We start from the raw sequence: 25,106 nt of genomic DNA on the forward strand, positions 1-25,106 counted from the left end.
TGCCAATTGTGCAACAATCAAGCCATTCTCAATGCTAAACATTGCATCAGACATGAAGTCACCATCCTAACTCCGATGATATCATCATGATATCATTGTTCATGCAAAACTTTTATTCGTTGCATTGCACACATAAGACTGCCTCACAAAAACCCTGGATTGCCCTGGATTGCCACAGCACTGAGGTCTTCAAATCTGGTCACCTCTCCATTGGTGTAGGGTGGAGGCCCACCTGCAATACATGAAAGGAAAACATAGCTTTGTGATATTTGGACATTTCTGTGCATGGACAACAGCTTTAAAATCAACCTGTTAAGCTGAGTGAGCAGGTCAACCTAATGGTAGATCAGACCAACTGTCAAACATCTATAATCTGTCAGTCAGACACATGGTCAGATAATGGAGACCCTGGTACCTTACAAAGGATCACTTTCCCTGACACTCATGTGGTGCATTTAACTGCACAATATCTAAATGGAATTGTCATGCAGGTGTTTTGTTGCTTTACAACTCCATGACCAAATAGGGCCTCATGACACAGTAATCGGCATCTGAGGGGCATGCAATGGTTGTTGCAGTGGCCATCCCATTGTGACACCCATAGATTTTGAGCCTGCCCCAGATGTTGAGGACATCTAACTCATTGTCACCGCAAAAAGACGGACAACTGCCCAGGGGTTGCTTGAGTATTGCAAAGTGTTGAGAAATGCTGTGATATATCCTTGTTTCTTGTTTCTAATATGTGTGTGCCATTACAAGGTGCACACCCTTGACCTATTATGCCATAGCAGTTTACTTATGTTTATTTAGTTGTTCCTACCTGCACATTAACTGATTGAAATTACGGATGTCTTGCCAATATGGTGTGGCCAGCCATTGTTGTCATGGTAAATCCATTAATTCTCCAGGAAGGGATACCAACACGCGCATAGACATTTGCCTCAAAACAGACACACTTGCTCTGTGGTCCAAGGATGTCTGTGTTGGTGCAGGTTTCTGAGTAATGTGCTAGTGCTGGTGCAGATGCAGGCCTGCCCCATACTGTCTGTAAGATGCAGCAGGCCTGTGGTACAAATTCAGCACGTGTGTGGGGTAATAGACACATTTTGGAGTGTATGTGATACACAATGTACAGATAGAGGAAAGTGCTAGTAGTCTGGACCCAGTGCATAACCAAACTCCCTTAAATGGCGTTGGCCAATGACACAAAGCGACAGATTTAAGGAAATTGGTGCTGCACCAAGTGCATCACTGCAGTCCTTGTGGCCCTTAGTGCACCCCTTTCCCCCACCATGAGTGCGCCTTATGAAACATACGGTGCAGCATGGTGCAGGTAGGGGCCAACTGCATCAATTAATTTTGACGCGAATGATGTAGTCAGCAGGAGTAGCAACAAAAAGATTAGCACAACTTCTGCTGAGTACATAGGGGCCCATCATATACAATGATATCCCCCCTCATAACACCTGCTCTGAGCAGCCATTCAAAGTGCAGGAAATATGGCAATAGGAAATGTATCATATTTCCCAGATCCATGTACTTTATCCTCCCATACAGGTATAGGGCCCTCCTCCCATACATGATGGCTGGCACAGGCCTCATGTTGTGGTGGTCTAAACTGAGTAGAGCTATGCATGCATCGCAACACTTTTTTATGATTGCGCAGGGAAGCTGGCACTTCTGCCCTGGCTCTGCTTCATTAATGTAAATTACAAAGGCCGCCCTATGGTTACGCTGGGGCTCTCAGATCCTTTAACAAAACATGCTGCACTCAACCTTGTCTCCACTTGTCATTCACATGCAAATTATAGTGTTGCTATGCAATGGGATACTTAGCAACTGTTCCACCAATCTGAATCCCCAGGTGATCCAGTAGGTCTTGCTTCCTTGATATCAGGTCAGTTCAACGGTGTTTAAGCAGGTGGTCATTGCGTCCAGCCCTGAAAGTTCTTGTTAGGTGGTGGTCCACTTTGCCCCACAGCAACTTCCTGGCCTCTGTGGGGTAGCCCTGGATAACGCAGCCACCCAAAACCAGCATCATTGGCAGGTAATGCTGCACAAGCCATATAAAGCCCCCCAGTTCATCAGCCGTCATCTTCTACATCCTCCGTTTCCCAGACATAATACAGCGTTTGTATACTGCAAATGTAATTGCACCAAAAACAATTAAGGATAAAACTACCCCGCCTACCCCAAATACCCAACAAACTATCCTACCCCTAGACAAACACCCCACAATACAGTAAGACACAGTACAAATACACTACAAAAGTCTGATTAAAAGACAAATATGGCACAACAGCAACAGGACACAGCACAAAACACTCCAAAAACTCCAATCCACCAACAACATTAGATCCACACACCCTCACACAGTCACAGACAATAAGGGGCATATTTATACTCTGTTTGCGCCGAATGTGTCGAATTTTGACACACATTCAGCGCAAACCGTGCACCATATCTAAACTTTGACGCCCGAGCCAGAGGATGTCAAAATTCCTCTGTGTGCATCATTTTTGGGATGCAGGAAACTGCCTTGCGTTAATGACATGCAAGGTAGGTGTTCCCGCCCAAAAAATGACTTTAAGGCCTGTGCGCCTTATTTATACTCCTGCGTCATTTTGACGCACAGGAGGGGGCGGGCCTTAAAAAGTGGCGCACAGCCTGATGTGCGCCGTTTTTTAACGCCTGGGTGAGGGCAGGCGTTAAGGGACCTGTGGGCTCACTTCCATGGTCTCTGACCATGGAAGGAGTCCTCAGGTGCCCTTCCCTGCCTCCAGGGACACCCCCTGTCACCCTTCCCCACCCCTGGAGGACACCCATGGATGGGGGGACACATCCCAGGTAAGTACAGGTAAGTTGAGGTAAGTATTTTTTTTAAAAAATTTAAAGTGGCATGGGGGCCTAATTTGGCCCCCCCTACATGCCACTGTGCCCAATGGCCATGCCCAGGGGACAGAAGTCCCCTAGGCATAACCATTGGGCAAGGGGGCATGACTCCTGTCTTTGCTAAGGCAGGAGTCATTTCAATGGGGGTTGTGCGTCAAAAAATGGCGCAAGTCCAGTTTGAGGCATGCTTTTTGCACAATCCCCATTTTCCCCTACCCCAGCGCTGCCTGGTTTGAGTCATTTTTTTTTACTCTGACCAGTCCGCAGCCCCGGCTAACGTCGTTCCTTAAATAAGGCACCCGCATGGCGCATAGGAATGGCGTTAGCCGCGGTAACATTTTTGACGCAAGCCAGCGCCGGCGCTGGTTTGCATCAAAAAGTATAAATATGGGCCCAAGACTGTGAAGTGAAAGTGAACTCACTGTACCAAGTATGCAGGCAAGATGTCCTGTTACATCAGTTCCTGGCCCTGTGTGTCACGTTTTCAGTTATGCATTGTTTTTTTTTATGCACAACGATCATGCGTCGATTGTTTCTCATTGTGTCTGACAAGGCCTGTGGACTTGTGATTGATGCTCTTGGACCAGGCTTCATTTTTCTGCATAGGAAAGTATGTAGTTTAGGCGTTTGCATCTATATTTTTGATGCATAATGGTCATGCATGGCATTCCTTCCCATACAGGCTGCAGGGCCAGGCATAATTTTTCTGGGCTTGCTGAGTATGGAATTTAGCAGTTTGTGTCAAAACAATTTGATGGTTTAACCTTCTTGATGCTCTGCTACACATGTGATATATATTTACCCCAGCATCTTAGTTGCATGAGATGGTGTACACATGTGTCACTGATGGCTGGTATGTGCAGTGTGTGTGTAAAGATATGTGTAGTGTCATTTCAGTAACATATGACCACAGCGGTGTGTTCATGGGATATGAAACCTCGCATATCTATCTTCCTGCATGGGCACATGTTGGACTTTGACAAATGCCTGAGTAGTCATATAAGTGCCACTTATGCATATCAGTGCTACCTATGTTTCTGTGTGTGGAACACATGTGAAGGTAATTTTTTCTGTCAATGATCTTGTGATACATATGCACTTTCATTTGTGGTAAATTGCCTTTTGTTCAGACTCCAGTACACATTACTAGGCCTGTGCCATTTAAGTGGTACATGAGTGCAGAAATACCTGGCATATATGTGCATGCCATGAACAATCGACCACATCTTATTTATTATGACTGTCACATACAATGGCATACCACTGTGTAGCAGAGTTACAGTATGGCAAAGATTGCAGCCTACTCTTCATCATTACTGGGGAAGTTTTTATGTCAACACAGACCCATGTGTGCATGCAAAGGTGCAGGTTTACGGAGCTGCAGACTACTCAGTCCACTGAGCACATGCATCAGGCCCCTGACAATGTCAATAGTCTATGTAGCTTGAGCAGTGGTGTTAGGGTGTTTTGGGAGGGGATCTAGCCTCTTCATGATTGCTATTCAGCAGAGCAATGCACAGTCCCCTGCAGATAGACACATGCATAATTGTGATCAAACGGACTGGGATATAATTCTTCCTCTAGGGTACTTGATGTCAGCCTTCCCCTATCATGTACTGAGGACTGGCTACTTGCACGTGTAGGACATGTATCATCATTTGGCATGGTCTGACAGACATGATTGTATATCCTCAGTAAATTTCATGGGCAGCTTGGTTAGGGGTTGTATTTCTGTTGTGACTTCTTTTTTGGCAACATGCCAGGAGACAGATGGTGTTATCTGTCACTGCCTCCTGTCATGTTGGTATGCGATGGGCAACTAACAGGTTATAGTAGTGGCAAACATGAGTAGGTTATGTACTAACCTACCCATCCTCTCTGTGTATGTGTTGGGTGATCACATGTAGACATTGATGTGTTGCACAGTCAGTACTGGTCTATGTGTGTTCCTTCTCCACGTTTTACCGCATAACTTGTTAGGAATATTTTCTGTCCTACATTGCTACAGATCTTTAGGCTGCTTGCAGTTTGTACACATCTTCAACAACAACATTGTCCAGTCATACATGGACAGGATGCAACGTGTGACTTGTGTACATTGTAGATTTACACATCTTCTACTACTGGCTACATGATAGTTACTGTCCCATTGCCTGGCTTTGCGAGATGTAATGAGTACCACACACAAATGACAATATACCTGCCACAGCACTTGTGTCGTCTCCAAGTGACCTCCCATGTTATATTTCCAAGTATCTGTGGGTATCTCTCAGCTGTCTATCCACTTCGTTGAACATGGGTATGCATTTATTCCTGCATTCCACAACCTATGTCACTCTTACCATAATTGTATGATGTTAATGTGCAAAATGATCTCAGTGCTGCTTTTTTCATTAGCCACATGCAACATATCTGTCTACTTCTACTCCCATTCATTTTTTAATGGGTCTGTGACATGTTTGGACATTGCTGGACATACCTGCACACCCCACACCTGATTGGCATGTTGGAGACCTAGACATATTAGGAAATTATGTCACTATTGGTACCTTGCTCTTGGTCTGGCATGTGAGTGACATGTGAGTGACAATGAGTGGTGTGTATGGCTATGTGCTGTGATGGTGTAATACAGACTATACTAGGTTACCTTGCTGACACATGTCAACCATTGTTGGTACTTGCAAACCCTTTGTTACCTAGGCCATACACCCATACATCAGTCTTTCCATGTATATCCAGATTTGCTGTAGGCATGTGTCAAGACAGCAGATTTGTGTGATGAGTGTGTATAGAATGTACATAGGGAGTGGAATGCACTCTGCCTGTGTTCCACCCAGTCAATAATGTGGTGGTGCATTGACCCATTTTATTCTTAGATCCTGACAATGGGCCATATGTTTGGATAGTGGTTCAGCACCCATTTCTGCTTCATTTGTCTGGCAACCCATAGCGCACTCCACAGCCAACGTGTGTGTGCCATAAGTGAGGTACAACGCACCATGTGTCAGTGTTGGGCCCAGTGGCAATGCCAGGACATAAGCCCATGGATATACAGTGCAGGCTCTGCCACTAACACTGGTTACAAACCCTGTACAGTAACTACAGGTCCATAGTTACCAATTATGTCCCCCTTGTCACACATGCACAGTGCTGGCGTAGCAGCAATCCACCTGAGATGTGACACTGTTCAGTTCCTACATTACTTAAACACCATTTGATAACATCCCCTACCTTATTTATGCTCCCCCTTGCATACATCCTGCCAAGGTGACGATGTGGGGAAAGGGATAAGAATTTGCACATGACCCACTTAACGGCACATTATGGCCCTCATTATGACACTGGCAATAAATTCCGTTTACCGCCACCCTGAAGGCTACCAACATACTGCCGCGGTGGCGGATATCCGTTCACCATATTATGACACACACACACCAATCCGACGGAATACAGCTACATACACAAATCCGCCGGACCAAAGGTCAATGATAAACTGACGGTCAAAAACCCATACCGTTATGCCATAAAACAATGCTCATCATATTATGACCCACGAATCACCACGGCGGACATTCAACGGCGGTAAACCATGGCGGTACATACCGCCGTGCTCAGAATGGACACCCACATGCAAAACAACACCACATTGTTCAATACTAAAAAAACACAGCTGACACTCATACACACACTACACCCACACCTCTATAAAACACCCACCCACATTACCCACAACAATTTATGAATACAAATCATTGCCACCAGGAGACCGAGAAGAAGAGCACAGAGACAACTAGACACACACACCATTGACACCCATACACCCCTCATGCACTCCACATCACACACCCCACCACATCACCCAACACACCTTCACCAACACACATCACACAACACCCATGGAACCATAAAGGCACCCCCGTTTCACTGAGGAGGAGTTAAGGGTCATGGTGGAGGAAATTGTCAGGGTAGAGCCACAGCTCTTAGGAGCACAGATACAGCAGATATCTATAGCAAGGAAGATGGAGCTATGGCGGAGATTCATGGACAGGGTCAATGCCGTGAGACAGCACTGAAGAACAAGGGACGACATCAGGAAGAGGTGGACCGACCTATGGGGGAAAAGGTACGTTCCATTGCAGCAAGACACCAGCTCACCATACAGAGGTCTGGCGGTGGACCCCCACCTCCTCCCCCACAGCTCACAGCATGGGAGGAGCAGGTACTAGTAATACTGCATCCAGAGGGACTCGCTGGAGTTGCCGGAGGACTGGACACTGGTAAGTCAATATTTACTACCTATCACCCCACCCCCAATACCTGCATGCCATCTACACATCTCACTAACCCCAATGACAAGCTTGAATCCCATACCAATGCATGGACACGCCTCCTAGCCCTTCATGGACACCATTACTAAAGCATGAACAGCATAGGCAAGCTAACGTAACCAGAATACATCACCATACACAGGCAAAAGCTGGCAGGGCAACACCAACCATAGAGGGGAAGCTAGGGAAGTACAAATGTCAGACACCTGAAGCATAATACATCATTTACACCCCCACAGGTACCCCAGCCAATGTCAGTGGAGGGGAGGTGCCACCACTATCCAATCCCCCAACAGAATATGCCCCCAGTAATGACAGTAACTCTGGACTTCAGGGTCTGGAGGACCTACCTGTCCCATCAGGGACCACTGGACAGCCAGTCACCCAAGCCAACTCACAGACCACCAAAGAGCCTCCCCATAAGGAACCAACACCACACCACCCACCCAGCGTACCCACACCTCTGACCCCAGGACACGTCAATCAGCAGCATGCCCACCTGTACAGGGACCCCAGGCCACACCTCGCCTCCAAGACAATCAGGGACCTGGTGTCAGTGGGCACACCATTCAGGAGACAGAGGCATAGGCCAACATGGACACTGAGAGGACTGCTGTGCACCACAGGGAGGACAGGAGCAGGGAAGCGACTCTCCACGAGGCACTCTCCCAGATCCTGGGAGCCTACTAACATTCTCAGGACATGATGGGCCTGATCCTAGACAACATGCAGGAGAACACTCGGCTGCAGGAGGGACAGTATCAGGGGATCAAGGAGGACTTGCAGGCAATTAACAACACCCTGATCTCCATAGCAGGGGTGCTGGCAGACATGGCCAACAACTTGAGGGAGGCAACAGGACACCAATGGGCCCCTACCACTAGCCAGTCAATTGAACAGCCCTCCACTTCTGCTGCTGCTATTGGGCAGGAGGCCCCACCACAGGACCCACAGGCCACCAGCATCCCTCCCCCTGCAGAAGGTTAACCACCCCACAAACGTTCCCTGCGACCCAGACAGAAGCCAGAGACAATTGCCAAGACCATCGCCAGGAAATGAGACTCTCCTGATTTTCCCCCTTGTGTCCCACCCAGTCTCCTTGTCCTGACATTGCTCGCCTTTCTATGTCCCCTTGGACACTGCACCTGTGCAACAAACAGACTGGAACAACACCCTGGACTTTCCTCCATCATGACCCCATTCCATTGCACTTTCCCCTCAATCTCTTAGCACTACAATAAACACCCTAGGATAAAACTCGACTACTAGTGTTTCATGTATAGCAATTTGGATTGATTGAAACAGCTACATCCATTGCAAATGAACTGACTGTACATAGTGAGAGCATAGAATGAATGACCTGTTGCTGGCTGTAGTGATCACATCAGGACATAGTTGTCATATCACCAACATCCGTAAAATGATAATCCATAGGTGACAGTAAGTAGAGGTAACAAGTGGGTAATGCCAGCATGCCACGGTCACACAGAATACAACAATAGTCATGGAAATGTGAGGTTGCACTGTCTCCCCTGTGTGTCATTGGAAGTACTGACGGATCACCAATGTTCTGTTGTCCACATCCTCATCCTCTGCCTCCTCATCCCCACTGTCCTCAGAGTCCACTGCTGCCACAGTGGCATCTCCAGTCTCCTCCCCCTGCAGAAAAGGTACATGGCTTTTGAGGGCCAGGTTGTGCAACATGCAGCATGCACTACTATGTGGCAGACCTTCTCAGGTGAGCAGCACAGGGATCTGTCAGATGGAGGCACCTGAACCTGGCTTTCAGAAGGCCGAAGGTCCTCTCAATGATCCTTCTGGTTCACCCATGTGCTTCATTATAACGTACTTCAGCCTTTGTCCTGGCATTCCTCACAGGGGCCAGCAGCCATGATAGGTTTGGGTAGCCAGACACACATGCAAGTATTGAGGGACAACATTTAGCCACACACTATCCTATGAGGTTAACACCAGAGGCATACACTAACCTACACTGGGTGGGGACCAAGGCTCACCATTAAGCCACACCCTGTGCCTCTGTAGTTGGCCCATCACATTTGGGATGCTGCTATTCCTCAGAACAAAGGCATCATGCAGCGAACCAGGATATTTAGCATTGGTGTGAGAGATGTACTGGTCCACCAGGCACACCATCTGCACATTCATGGAGTGGAAACTCTTACGATTCCTGTACACTTGTTCATTCTGCCGGGGGGGGGAGGGGCAAACACAATGGGGGTCATTACAACCCTCTCAGTACAAGACCACCAGGGCTGTAATGACGGAAGCACCGCCAACAGGCTGGCGGTGCTTCACAGGTCATTACAACCGCAGCGGAAGCGCCGCGGTCGCACCGCCGGGCCGGCGGTTTCCCGCCACAATGGCGCCGCAGTAGTAATCCGCCAGGGCAGCACTGCTAGCAGCGCTGCCCAGGGGATTACGAGTCCCCCTACAGCAAACCACCAGGAAAAGGCTGGCGGTATGGGGAGTCGCGGGGCCCCTGGGGGCCCCTGCACTGCCCATGCCACTGGCATGGGCAGTGCAAGGGCCCCCTGACAGGGCCCCATGCAGCTTTTCACTGTCTGCATAGCAGACAGTGAAAAGCGCGACGGGTGCAACTGCACCCGTCGCACAGCCGCAACACCGCCAGCTCCATTTGGAGCCGGCTCCTGTGTTGCGGCCGAGATCACCACCGGCCCAGCGGGGATCTCCAAATGGCCGCGGCGGGGGTGCCGCTGCATTGGCGGCCGCCCGGCGGTCCGTTCTTGGCGGGCGGCTGGCCAATATGTGTTCCATCAATCGCACCAAAAATATTGGGGATATGTCCCATTGCATAGTATCCGGCCTTCACCATGGCCAAATCTTCCACCTGGGGGAAAGCTATGTAGCTGCACATGTGTTTCACCAGGGCAGACAAGACTCTTGCCAGCACGAGTGAGAACACTGGTTGTGACATTCCTGCTGCCGAGCCCACTGTCACTTGGAAAGAACCTGTTGCCAGGAAATGGAGCACTGATAGAACCTGCACAAGAAGGGGGATCCAAGTCGGATGACGGATAGCTGAGATCAGGTCAGACTCCAACTGGACACACAGCTTGTGATTGTGGCCCTGTCCAGTCTATAGGTGAGTATTATGTGCCTGTCCTCCAGTGTAGCTAAGTCCACCACGGGTCTGTACATGGGGGTATGTCTCCATCTCCTATTCGTCTGCAGAGGTAGGTATCTAAGGGACACAGGAGTGAGTAGGCTGTCACAATTTGAAAAATTGCAACATCGTCACAACAGCAGTCCACATCGTGCAATCATGTATTTGTACAGTGTAATTTTCAAAGTATGTGTCTATTTATCCTGTGATGCAGCAATTATCGATAGGCCTGTTCACCCTTCCTGAAATGGTGACCGCTGTCCTGTGTGGAGGGACAGCTGGAAGTGAGGTAATTCCGCCGACGTTGTGCGTCGTGGTGGTAGGTGGTCGTAAACCGCCATGCAATTCCTCATTGGATAATATTGGGCCCTATGAGGTACAGTGGCAAATGGGGATGTATGCCGGCGGTGATGGTGAAAACCACTGTGGATGTGACCACCATTTTCTCAATCATTTCTCACCTGTTTCCTGACCTTCCACAGTAGAAGACCTACACTGCATGTGCTGCTGTTACCTGGGTCTGGAACCTACCATGGCCCGTGTGACTGGGGAAAGGGCCCCAGCCTTCACTTCGGAGGAGTTGGAGCAACTGGTGGATGGGGTCCTACCCCAGTGCGGACTGCTGTATGGGCCTCAAGACCAACAGGTGAGTGCACTGTGTGCATGATGCATGTGGCATGGATGCATGGGGATGTGTATGAAGGCATTGTGTAAGGGTGGGTATTATCTATTGGTGGTGTTCCTGTCATGCGCTGGGCAATGTGTGTGCCAATGGTGATGGAAACAGGCATGGTGGGCATGTGTGTGATAGCCCGGGCTGTTAGTTTAATGGTGTTTTTCCTGTTTTCATTGCTTCTGCGGGTCAGCGCCCATCAAAAGAAGGGAATATGGTGTGCCATCGCCAAGGACGTGCGGACCCTAGGGGTCTATGGCGGGCAGAGCACCCACTGTCGGAAACGGTGGGAGGACCTGAGGGCTGGGCACGGAAGACCCCAGAGGCCCAGCTGTGGATGGCCTCCCAACGAGGAAGGGGTGCCCATCGGACCCTGACCCCTCTGATGGGCCGCATACTGGCGGTGGCCTACCCTGAGTTGGATGGGCACTTAGGGGAATCACAGCAGCCACAAGGGGGTGAGTACAGTGGGTATCATTACAACTTATGGCGGGTGGGGTGGTATCTGGGTGGTGATTGTGTGTTAGTGAGTGCCCCTAAGGCCAGGCCAGACATTGCACCTCTGAAGGGTGATGGTTGCATGGCAAAAACAGGTAACCTAGCTTGTTAGTAATCACTGCTAGGCAGGGCTGCGTGTGTCCCAGGTGTGATACAGCTGGCTCTGTGTGCTCCTCCTCATGCCTTGGTGACTAGCCATTTCACTAGTAGTGCAATGCATAGTGCGTAGGCCTGTTCCCTGTGTGTGAGGGTGCTGTGTACGCCAAAGGTGGTGTTGGTGCAGTAATTGACCCAGTGTATCCTTTGCCTCTCTCCCTCCCTTTCTTGTTTTGTCATCCTGTCCTTGTGTGCAGTAGCATAATCTGGCGGAAGAGCAGGGGCACTGCCGACAGATGGAGCTGCATCCCACAGAACCCTGGAGGCAGAGTCCACCGACACCGAGGAAACAAGTGGGACGAAGGGCGAGAGGAACACCCCGGCAGAGACAGGAGGGGACAACACAGACTCTGATACCTCCTCCGATGGGAACACCACTAAGATCCATCTCTGTAGGGCAGTCAACCATTGTGAATGCCATCAAGGGGCTGGCATCACAGATGCAGCAATGCAATGCATTTCTGGAGGGTATTCATGGTGGATTGGCAGCCCAACAGAGATCGATTCAGGCTCTGGCCTCCTCTCTGATGACAGCCATTGTCCCTGTTTCTAGCGTCCCCCCTCCAACTTCCCCTTCCCATTCTCCTCAACCCCAACCTGTCCCAAGCACACAGACAGATGAGCATGCACACAAAGCAACACACAAGAGTGCCACAGGCAAACACAACCACCACACTTCATCCCACAGGCACTCACACAAACACCATACCGTTGCAGACACGACAACATCCACAGCCTCCACTGTCTCCCCATCCTCCTCCTCCTCCACCTCCCTCCCACTCATGTCCACACTCACACCTGCATGCACTACATCTACATCCACTATCAGCAAGCAGAACACACACCTCACTGGCAGACATCTCCACAACAGCCATGCACACGTCCCCTGTGTCCTCTCTCATCATGTCTGTCCCCCCTCCTAAAGGACACAAACGCAAGCACTCAGACACCCAACAGCCATCCACCTCACATCAGCATACAGCAAATGCACCTGCACCCAAATCCATCAGACATACACCTCCAACAACCACTCCCTCATTCTCCACTCCCATTACTCCTCCCTCCTCCCACCCCACCGTCCCTAAAAAGCTTTTCCTTTCCCAATTTGACCTCTTCCTTACCTCTCCCCCCAGTCCTGCACGTATGGGCAGGGTACCAAGGACACAGCCCAGCACCGCAACCAAACAGTTCACGGGGGCAGTGGTAGCACCACCTACTTGTGGTGGTAAGTATACCAAACCTACAACACTGAAGAGGAAGGAGCCAGCACCACCAGGGAAGAAAGGAAAGAGTCCTGCACCAGCTGTGAAGAAGAGGAACGGGCCTGCACCAGCTGTGAAGAAGGGGAAGGAGCCTGCACCAGCTGTGAAGAAGGGGAAGGAGCCTGCACCACCAGGCAGAGAGGGGAAGAGGCCATTCACCCGTGCCAGGAAGGCTAAGGGATCCCCAACCCATGGACAGGAGGAGACGAGGCACTGTATGCCAGCAGAAGCTGTCAGGCTAACACCACCACCACCAGTTGTCATGGGGCCCCCACCACCAGCTGTGGATGTGCATCTATCAGGGAATGCAGGGGCTACCCGGGAGCCTCCTCCAACCACCACCACAATGCAGCCATCAGGGAGTGCAGGGGCTGCCAAGGAGCCTCCTCCAACCACCACCACAATGCAGCCATCAGGGAGTGCAGGGGCTACCCAGGAGCCTCCTCCAACCACCACCACAATGCAGCCATCAGGGAGTGCAGGGGCTGCCCAGGAGACTCCTCCAACCACCACCACAGTGCTGCTGTCACCGCCGGTGGACACTATGTTGACAACCCTCCAGGGGCTACTGTGCAGGCTGCCCCCTCCAGAACCAGTGGGGGAGTCACCCACTTGAGAGACTGTGGCCTTGCACTCCCCAGGACAAAGCAATGGGCATGTTGCCCCCTCCAAAACCAGTGGAGTAGTCACCCACTTGAGAGACTGTGGCCTTGCACTCCCCAGGACAAAGCAATGGGCATGTTGCCCCCTCCAGAACCAGTGGGCAAGTCACCCACTTGAGAGACTGTGGCCTTGCACTCCCCAGGACAAAGCAATGAGCATGTGCCCCCTCCAGAACCAGTGGGAACGTTCACGTATTCGGCTGAGGTGCCCCCCCCCCGAGATGCCTTCCCACTTGCAAAATGATGTCCCTGCAGTGTTCTCTCCGGCTGTGTCAGGGAACATGTTGGGCCTGGAAATGTGCCCTGTGGCCTTGTGTGCCGTTATGACTTTGGACTGGGCATTGGCCCTTTATGGACATTTGTATATATTTGGTTTGTGGGGTGGATTTTGCTATGCTAATCCATTGTTGTTACTACAACATTATGATCTGTGTATTATTCTGCTGTGTGTCTTGTGCGATTGGTTTACGTGTGCAGCTGGTTGTGTGTATGGTGTGTGTGTGTCAGGTGTGTGTTGTGCGTGTGTATGTCACTCTCGTTTTCCTCCCCCCCTCCCTTGTGTGCTAGGCGGCTGTACTCACTGTTGTTGTCTTTGTCGGCGTTGGTGTACCAGGTGGAGCATCACACAGAAGATCATCAGTAAAACTTGCAGTTCGGGTTCCATGGCGGCATGGTTCTTCCCTGTGTCTCCAATGGTGAGTCCTTTCACTTCTGAGCTCTGTTTCCGGCAGGTTTTTGTTGGCGCTGGTACCGCCCCGGAAGAGGTGGTGGTGTGCTGTGTCATAATATGGTGAGAGGTACTTTGTATTTCGCCGGGCTGTTGGCGGCTTCCGCCGTGTTGGCTGTTGTTTCCTCCATGGCGGTTGGTGTGGTACATTGGCTGTCTATGGGAGTTATCACTGCCATGGTCATAATTTGCCGGTACTTACCACCAGCCTGTTGGCGGTATTACCGTCACTTTGTCACTCACCGCCAGGGTCGTAATGAGGACCTATATGTTGTGGTGCATGGATCTAGGCCTTAAAGAGCCACGTGCCCACGAGTTGTGTGACATTGATGTGTGGCATGGAAGCACTAGACCCTTTTACATCACAAACTATGTTGCTATCATACTTGTAAATGTTTTGTTTCTTTCCTGCCCTCTGAGGTATGAGTTATATTCCAATGATATATGTAGTGGAGTATTAATAGACCATGGAGATTCAGGTGCCAAGTAATTTATTGGCAATATTTACAACGTGATAATATTGTACAGTGACCATGTGTAGAAGTTCTGTACAATTTGAAGTCTCCTGTGAACTCCTGCAGCAGTGTTTTGTAGTTCCCCCTCTAAATGTGCTGCACCATTGTCATCCTCCTCGTTGGGGACATGTACCTGTTCATCGCAGGGAACATTGGACCGTATACATATATTTTGCAAGATTGCACATACTAGTAACCTTCTTACATACCAGTGGTGGAGCATACAACAGGCTTCCTCCTGTCAGGGCCAAGCACCTGAACCTTGACTTCAGAAGCCCAACTGTCCTCTCCACTACATTTTGTGTTCTTCCGTGCCTCTCATTATATCCATGCTCTCCCACAGTTATGGGATTGCCAAATGGAGTCATCGCCCATGGCTGTATGCTGTAACCCTGGATGGCTGCAAAGGAATGAGGGAAGATGTGTTGATAATGATTGATAGTGGTTTGGTATGTACCTTGGCAGTTGTCAGTTTTAGGTGGAGTGGTGACTCAGACTTGCTTCTGGTATAGTGTATGTCCCTGTTTTGTGAAATTGTTTCATGGGTCTGTGTTGATGGACATGACAATCTTGGGTTGTGACTCAGGGACCTGGGGATTGTAATATTCAATCCAAACAGATGGTTCAGCCATCACAAATATGTGTTGTGTTGTTCATATTCGTGGCAGTGTCCTATTATTGGTGGAACCTTCCACCTCCTTGCACTACAGTGGTGCGATATGTAGAGACACCATGATAGCCCTACAAAGCCAAACTCTGGCCTCCATGCACCATGTAGCACTACGCATGGAGTGCAACACATAGGTGATGGCTGTGTACTAGGATGTGAATCATACAATTGTAGGATGAGCAAAAGTTGGTACAGTGGAATCTCCAAAGTTCCTACACATGATTTATCACAGACATTTTCAACACATGCACAGTGCATGCGTTGGGAGGGGAGACACCATTCTTTTACATGGGTCCCTATGCACGGTGCATGAAAGGTCAGGTATGTCCTTTATACTCATACAGAGTCCTACAATGGCATCCATGATCTTTACAGTATTGCACAAACTCTGTGCCATGGTGGACCATTTCTTGTATAGGGCACACACCTGGTGGCATTAAAGAGTACTTGTGAGGTGGCACTGAACTAGGTGCTGCAAGACTTCTCGTTATTCTGCCCCATGGTCTTTCATCGCAGTTAAGGTTGTATTCCTATGTGTGAAACACAATGCAGTAGACAGGTGATTGTGCACACTACAGGTATGTCAGGTATGTGTAGGTGATATGTACTTGGTCATGGCTACACTTGGTTGGCATTGGTGCAGCCAGATGCTTGAACACCATGACTGATGTGGGGCTGTGACTATGTGGGACTTTCTTTACATTGACATGGCCTATGCGATTCACATTGCTGAGCTATACATCATTAGGTGTAATGAGTATGGGATCTGTATTTAGGTGTCAACCAGTGGACACTTTTAGTGGTTTGTGCCCAGCTTCTGTATGCATTGGGGACATCGCTCCACCTGTCCTCAAGTGGTGTGCCAGTCAGGTTATGGTTGTTTCATGTTCATGTGGGTGTATATGTGTGTGTGATGTGGAATGATTGCAGTGTAGTGTGGCATGTGGCATACTTGTTGTTCCCTGCACATCTGTGTTTCCTTGCCTATGTGTGTTTAGTGTGGTGTATGTCTTGTTTGTCCTACATGGTAGGTGTGTTGTCTGTGTACTGATTTGTATGGCGGCTTACCTACGAGTAGGCCATTGCCATATGGCCCATCCTGGAACCGCTCATTGATGGTGGAATGCCGTAATATGTAGGCATCATGTACGCTGCCGGGCTATTTGGCAAAGATGTTTGAGAAAAGCCCATGGTGGTCCACAATGGCCTTCACATTTATGGAATGGGTGTCTTGCGGTTTCTGTATCTGTGTTCCATTGTTGCAGGTGGCACCAGTTGAACATGGGTGCAGTCCATTGCACCCAGCACATGTGGTAACTCAGCAATTAGATAGAAACATTGTTTGGTCTCCTGCTGCAATGGCTGGGTGTTTGGGAAGCAGATGTGGAGGGGTGTGAGATGTATGATTGAATCCAGAACCTTTGGAAGGAAGACCGAGAAGGATGGCTGGGAGATACCAGCCACTTGTGCGCCCGTTGTGTGAAAAGATCCTGACGACAGCATATGAAGGGCAGCGAGGAGTTTAGCCATGGGTGGTATGTTTGTTGGAGTTGCCACCCTTGCAATGATGTCTGGCGCAATGTGGTGCAGCAGGTGTACAATTGACTCCCGGTTCAGACGGTAATTCCTGATGACATCTTGTTCCCTGAGCCTAAGGATCGTTGCACACTGTCAAAAGATCCTCTCCCACCTTCTGTGCTGCCTTTGAGGCTGCTGTGGTGGTGTTTGATGTTGCTGCGGTGGTAGTGGAGAGACCTGTTGTTGTCGCTGATGTCTGTGATATGTGCCAAGCTGGAGCAAGTGCACTTCCATGTTGTACAGGAGGTTGCCAATGCTCCTTCAGTGTGTTTTCCTTAAGTAGTGGTGTGAGGGCCTCTTTTTGACACCTGGTCTGACCAGGCATTACAATTTGATGCAACTCAGCCTTTGCATAATTTTTTGGGTACGCTTCCTTTGTGTGCGTAATTTTTGCATCAGGCGGTAAATATGGCACAGGAGGGCCAGCGTAATTTTTTTGGAAGGGAGCACCTACTTTGCATATCATTGTCGCAGTACGAAGCAAGGTGGGTTAGAGCTCCCAAAACATGATGCTAACTTGGTTATTTTGACACTAGCCCAGTTAGGCTGTTAGGTTTGCGCTGCCTTTGCATTAAAAAAAAGAGACACAAAGGGAGAGCAAACGTTTCATAAATCTGGGCCATGGTCTTTATTGATTCCCCCCTTTTTGTTTCTTCATTTCAGTTTTAGCTAATATTATATTACAACTGTCATTGTTTAGGTACAATTATTGTACAATTATTATACTGATGTATTATTGTAAATTAGTATATACCATTTTGGTGCTCTATTTTGTTTTGCCTATTCCTTGTCATAAAATTTCAAATAAATGTTTTGAACATTAAAAAAAAGAATTAACCAAGACTCTTTCATACATGAAGTAATCAACAAAACAAGGTAGCTTTTCTCTCTTGTTTATCTTATGAAGCTGTACTCTGGCTATATTTTAAATAGTTTTGATACAATATGTTCGGCAATTTCAAACATGCTAACCACTAAGCCTGCACTGTCAGAGGCACATCGAAGATGGTTTAATACAGCTTGTTCAGGTGCACATGACAATTCAAAGTAGCACTCAATCTCATTCTTGATGTAAACTAGAAGCTACAAATGTGCGGCGGGTTTATCAGACAGCACTAGCGGGATGTAAAGATGAGATAAGAGGCAAGGCCTGGGATGATCTTTTAGAGGCAGCGAACGTAAAGGGCAACTCAAGATTCTGGGAAGTAATAAATCGTCCTTTTTCACTGATTATAAAACTCCAAAGGTTGAGTGGTTAATTCCAGCAGGGTTGTGGGCAAATAATTTCTCATTTTTTTTAATACTTTTCTGGAAGGGAGATTCCAGCAGAGCTGTGGATAAATTATTGCTCAAAACTATTAGGCCTGGGCGGAGTTCACAGATCCCGATTCCGCAGAATTCCGCAGAGTAGAAACAAAATAATCAGAGGAATTCCACTGAGTTCTGTGATCTGCGGAGTCCTGAATGCACCCAATCTCGGAAGCAGTAAGCAGGGTCGCACCTGGTCAGCCAGGCCCGACCCTGCATAGAGCTTCAGAGATTGGAGCTGTTGGACTTTTTTGGGTATGCAGGGTCATCCCCAATTTTTTTGCCTCCTGCCTCCTATTTTTTCTGACCTGTTGCTGTTGGCTTTTGAACTCTGAGCACTTTACCACTGCTAACCAGTGCTAAAGTGCATATGCTCTCTGTGTAAATTGTATTGTTGATTGGTTTATCCATGATTGGCATATTTGATTTAATAGTGAGTCCCTAGTAAAGTGCATTGGAGGTGCCAGGGCCTGTAAATCAAATACTACTAGTGGGCCTGCAGCACTGGTTGTGCCACCCACATAAGTAGCTCTGTACTCATGTCTCAGACCTGCCACTGCAGTGTCTGTGTGTGCAGTTTTAACTGTAAATTCGACTTGGCAAGTGTACACACTTGCCAGGCCTAAACCTTCCTTTTTCTTACATGTAAGGCACCCCTAAGGTAGGCCCTAGGTAGCCCCAAGGGCAGGGTGCAGTGTACGGTTAAGGTAAGACATATAGGGGGTTATTCCAACTTTGGAGGAGGTGTTAATCCATCCCAAAAGTGACGGATATACCACCAGCCGTATTACGAGTTCCATAGGATATAATGGACTCGTAATACGGCTGGTGGTATATCCGTCACTTTACCGTCACTTTTGGGACGGATTAACACCACCTCCAAAGTTGTAATAACTCCCATAGTAATGTGTTTTATATGTCCTGACAGTGAAATATTGCTAAATTCGTTTTTCACTGTGGCAAGGCCTGTCCCGCTCATAGGTTAACATGGGCGCTACCTTTAAATCTGATTAGAGTGTAGATTCCCTTTGAGAGCGGATGGACATGTGGAGTTTGGGGTCTCTGAGGTCACGATTTAAAAATACATCTTTTAGTAAAGTTAATTTTAAGATTGTGCGTTTGAAAATGCCACTTTTAGAAAGTAAGCATTTTCTTGCTTATACCATTTCTGTGACTCTGCCTGTTTGTGGATTCTCTGTCTGGGTCAGTTTGACAGTTGGGCTGGTTGCACCTCACACTAGACAGTGACACAAAAGGAGCTGGGGTGTAGTCTGCATTTCCTGATGAGCCATATGTGCTAGGAGGGGGGGGAGGAGTAGTCACTTACACCTGAAAGGGCTGTGCCTGTCCTCACACAATGCAGTCTCAAACGTCCTGGTGAGTGTCTGGGGCCTGGCCTGGGCAAGGCAGGATTTTGCATTCAAAAGAGACTTTACTTTGAAGTAGGCCTACTTCAAAGGAGAAATTGGGTATAAGAAGGGCACCCAAAACCACAGACTTTAGTTCACTTCTGAACATCAAGAGGAACCTCTGCCTGGAGAAGAGCTGAAGAGCTGAGGAAAAGTGCTGCCCTGCCTGTGACTGATCCCCCACTTCGCGCATTGACTTGTTTTCACTCTTCACCAAAGGTACTGTACTTGGGGGTCTACGCGACTCCGTGTCGGACGCCGCTGCTGTCGGCTTGCTGGAACGACTCCGTCACGACGCCGTGTTAACACCTCATCGAAGCATTTTGTGTTTTTAAGCACTATTTTTTAGTTTAATCTTTAAAAATTCATAACTTGACCTGTGTATGTCGGATTTTTGTTGTTTTGGTCTTGTTTTGTTTAGATAAATATTTCCAATTTTTCTAAACTGGTGTTGTGTCATTTTGTAGTGTTTTCAATAAGTTACTGTGTGTGTTGGTACAAATACTTTACACCTAGCACTCTGAAGTTAAGCCTACTGCTCTGCCAAGCTACCAAGGGGGTAAGCAGGGGTTAGCTGAGGGTGATTCTCTTTTACCCTGACTAGAGTGAGGGTCCTTGCTTGAACAGGGGGTAACCTGACTGTCAAACAAAGATCCCATTTCTAACATTGGTGATCAGCGGTTGGGATTTGGACTTGTATTTGACATACAGTAATTAAGTGTACACTACTGTTTTGATCTCGACCACTACGTGACCACATACTACTTTGGTGACCTTTCAATTTTCTCTTTGGGACTCCTTTTTGTTCTACTTCCATGATTTTGCTGATCCCTTGACTGATTCTTCTTACTTCATTGGGAACTTGTTTTCTGCCGTTGGAACTTTGCACTTGTTGCCATCATGTCTCAATCTGGAGATGCAACAGCTGGACCTGTGTTTGAATTAGGGAAACTGAAGAGGTACTCAGTTGCTCAATTGAAACAGTTGTGTGAAGATCTTGCCCGTCCCGTTAAGAGCTCTGCCAGGAAGGGGGAGCTGCAAGAGGCATTTAGGGCCTGGGTGACAGCCAAGGAAGCTGGGGGGCACACAGAAGATATGGATGGGAAAGTGCAGAGTCTACACAGTGGTGTAGTAGAGGCACCTGTTACACCTGGGGGGAGGGTCTCCAGGAGTAGTAGCAGTAGGTCCTCTAAGGGTCTGACTCCTAAAGATGTGCAGGACAGACAGGCAGAAAGGGCTCGCCGGTTGGAGGCAGAAAAGTTGAGGATGCAAAGGGAGTTTGACGAGTGGAAAAGGGACTTCGAGATAGAAACTATGATTTTGGCTTATGAGCTAAAACTGGAAGAGCTGGCAGTCAGGAGGGCTGAGTCCAGCTAGAATGGTGGCAGCAACGATTTTATATTGAGTGCTGCTGAAGACATGCACATGCCCAGAGATGTGGTGCCCTACTTGAAGGAGGGAGTTAACACACGCCAGGAGGTTCAGGGGTATGAGGTAGCTCCAGTGATGCACAGGGTCCCTGAGGTGGATTGGGGAACTGGCATGGGGAGTCATATTCCTACTGGTGGGAGGGACACTCTACTGACTCTAGGTGAGAGTGACAGGGAGAGGGGTTCCCCCCAGGTAGAAGTCCTGGTTATGGAGTGTGAAGACATCCCAGAAGAGTATGGGTTGAGTGTCAGGGACAGTCAGGTACTGTCTCACCAGTCTCAGGAGGGTGATGTGGGGTGCTTTTTCAAGGCTGAGTCACTGGATGGTTATGTGAAGAGTACTTTGGTTAATTCATGTGAGGGGCTGAGTGATGTAATTGCTGGAGAGCACATGTCTAGTCCTTATTTTCCAGAGCTATGCCAACACCAAGTGGAGTGTGAGTTCTCTGACCCCAGGGAACTTACACTGGAGGCAGAAATTTGGGTGAGTACCAGAGAGTCTGAAGAGGCATTTGAGTGTGCTCCTGAGGGGAGTGGTCTGGGTATTTCCCAACCAGGTGAGGTAGGGAAGGATTGCAGTGTCCCAGGCAGGTCCCAGTGTAGTGGGATGGGTGAGGGACTGCATGTCCAGTCTCAGAGGAGAGGAAATGGGGATGGGTTAAGGCCCAGGGTGCCCGAGATCCGGTCCCAGGTCCTGGAGGGTTCCATGAGGGAACACCAGGAGGGGAGCCTAGCCTGTACCATAGGGCCATCTGTTGAGGGAGACCCCACAGTGTCAGGAGAACTTGGTGGGGGTGGCTGTAGCCAGCGTCCCAAAAGTTCTGGTGTCTGGCAGTACCCCTCCTAGTGAGGGGGTGCAGAAGTCCAGACAGAGGGTTGAGAGGGGGTTGCAGACCCCAGTGGAGAACCTGGAGGGTCAGGGGTCAGCTCTGAAAGCAGAGCCCCCCAGGAATGACCTTGGTGAGACCATTTCTGGGTTGGGGGGAATCCAGACTCTGTCAGATGGGCAGAGGTCAGGAGACCTGCACCAGTCAGACTCTTGTGTGGCCCTTGGGGACGGTGTGTCCCTTGAGGGGGGTAAGTGTGCCCCCTTGGAAGCCCTGGTGTGTCAGGCAATAGTTCAACCGCAGGGTGGTGACTCTGGGGTGAATGATCAGGTTCAGGGTAAACTCTGACCTGATGGGGGGTAAATGTGCTCCCAAGGAAGTCCTGGTGCGCCAGGCAGTGGTTCAACCGCAGGGTGGTGTCTCTGGGTTGGATGACGAGGTTCAGAGGGTAAACTCTGACATGGTGGGGGGTAGGCATACCCCCCAGGAAGTCCTGGGTTGCCAGGCAGTGGTCCAGTCTGTGGGTACAGACCCTGGACTGGAGGATCAGGTGCAGGGGTAAACCCTGCCCTGAAGCGGTGGGTGGGTTGCCCAATCACCCCCCCCGGTGTGATTTCAAGGGGTACTCTCCCTGAGGGGGGGGGGTGCAGAACCTTGGGAGTAGGGGCAGGGGAGAGAGAGCCTCACCCCTGGCCCCAGTGCAATCTAAGGGTACAGACCCTGGATTGGAAGGCCAGGTTCAGGGTGTCCCCCCTGACCTGGAGGAAGAGGCTACTACTAACAGTGCCCCTACCATGTTGTCTTCTGGGGGGGGGCACTCCTTGTTGGGGGGTGCAGGACCCCAGAAGGGAGGGCAGGGGGAGGGAAGCCTCACCCCTGGCCCTTGTCCAACCTGAAGGTACAGACCCCAGGTTGGAGGACTAGTTGCAGGTTTACATCCCTGTACTGGTGAGGGAATTGTGCAGGACTGCTTCTACAAGCACCATGACAATTTTGGAATCTGGGGGTGCTACTACTGCAGGGAGGGTACAAAGCCCCAGAAGGGAGGACCAGGGTCAGGTTGTCATCTCTGACCCGATGGAAGGGAGAGTTTTCACAGGGTGTCAGGCACCTGGGGATACCGCCCCCCTCTCTCCACAGTCACAGTGGTTGGAGAGGCCTGAGGTCAGGCTCTCATCCCTGACAGTTGTCAGGGGTCACTGTGGCTTGCTGTCCTGGTGGACAGAGTTGTCCCTGGGGGGGACGAGAGTCACACCCCAGGGGTGGAGTGGGCAGCACCACTGTGTTGGCCCTGGTAGTGCTATCTGCCCATTGGGATACATCTGTGAGCAAAGTAAAGTTAGCTGCTGCACAGATGGTATCTGCAGATTTGGAGAAGGGTTCCCCATGGGTTAACTTAGTGGGACCTGAGAGTATGGACAGAGGGATCCAACTGGAGTCAGGAAGGCGTAGAACTGGAACATGCCCCTGCTGTTGTGGGCCTGGGTCCTTGTTCTATCGCCCCAATCAGGGAAGTACATCAAGGTATTGATTGTTCTCCCCTGGCTTTAGGCTGGTAGGGGGTTGTGTTGGACTTTTGTGCTTATGCAGGGTCATCCCCAATCTTTTTGCCTCCTGCCTCTTGTTTTTTCTGACCTGTTGCTCTTGGCTTTTGAACTCTAAGCACTTTACCACTGCCAACCAGTGCTAAAGTGCATATGCTCTCTGTGTAAATTGTATTGTTGATTGGTTTATCCATGATTGGCATATTTGATTTAATAGTAAGTCCCTAGTAAAGTGCATTGGAGGTGCCAGGGCCTGTAAATCAAATGCTACTAGTGGGCCTGCAGCACTGGTGGTGCCACCCACATAAGTAGCTCTGTAATCATGTCTCAGACCTGCCAGTGCAGTGTCTGTGTGTGCAGTTTTAACTGTAAATTCGACTTGGCAAGTGTACACACTTGCCAGGCCTAAACCTTCCCTTTTCTTACATGTAAGGCACCGCTAAGGTAGGCCCTAGTTAGCCCCAAGGGCAGGGTGCAGTGTATGGTTAAAGTAGGACATATAGGCCCTCATTCTAACTCTGGCGGGCGGCGGTTGCCGCCCGCCAGGCGGGAAGCGCCATTTGGCTGCCACGCGGCCAAAATACCGCTTCCCGCATTCTGACATTCCCGCTGGGCCGGCAGGCGCTAAGCAAGTTAGCGCCCGCCGGCCCAGCAGGAATGAGGGCCGCAACACAGGAGCCGGCTCCGAATGGAGCCAGCGGTGTTGAGGCGGTGCAACGGGTGCAGTTGCACCCGTCGCGCTTTTCACTGTCTGCTAAGCAGACAGTCAAAAGCCGCCCTGGGCCCTGTTAGGGGACTGGCATGGGCAGTGCAGGGGCCCCCAGGGGCCCCAGGACACCCGTTCCCACCAGCCTCTTCCTGGCGGTGAGAACCGCCAGAAACAGGCTGGCGGGAAGGGGGTCAGAATCCCCAAGGCAGCGCTGCTTGCAGCGCTACCCTGGCGGATTCGCCCAGCCGGGGGTAAACCGGCGGGAAACCGCCGGCCCCAGTTTTCTGACCGCGGCTTTACCGCCACGGTCAGAATGGACTAGGAAGCACCGCCAGCCTGTTGGCGGTGCTTCCGTCATTCGCGGCCCTGGCGGTCTTTGACCGCCAGGGTCGGAATGACCCCCATAGTAATGTGTTTTATAAGTCCTAACAGTGAAATATTGCAAAATTTGTTTTTCACTGTTGCAAGGCCTGTCCCTCTCATAGGTTAACATTGGCGCTACCTTTAAATCTGATTAGAGTGTAGATTCCCTTTGGGAGCGGATGGACATGTGGAGTTTGCGGTCTCTGAGCTCAGAGTTTAAAAATACATCTTTTAGTAAAGTTGATTTTAAGACTGTGCGTTTGAAAATGCCACTTTTAGAAAGTGAGCGTTTTCTTGCTTATACCATTTCTGTGACTCTGCCTGTTTGTGGATTCCCTGTCTGGGCCAGGTTGACAGTTGGGCTGGTTGCACCTCACACTAGACAGTGACACAAAAGGAGCTGGGGTGTA

This window comes from Pleurodeles waltl, chromosome 1_1 (assembly GCF_031143425.1).
Source record: "Pleurodeles waltl isolate 20211129_DDA chromosome 1_1, aPleWal1.hap1.20221129, whole genome shotgun sequence".
NCBI classification, from domain to species: domain Eukaryota; kingdom Metazoa; phylum Chordata; class Amphibia; order Caudata; family Salamandridae; genus Pleurodeles; species Pleurodeles waltl.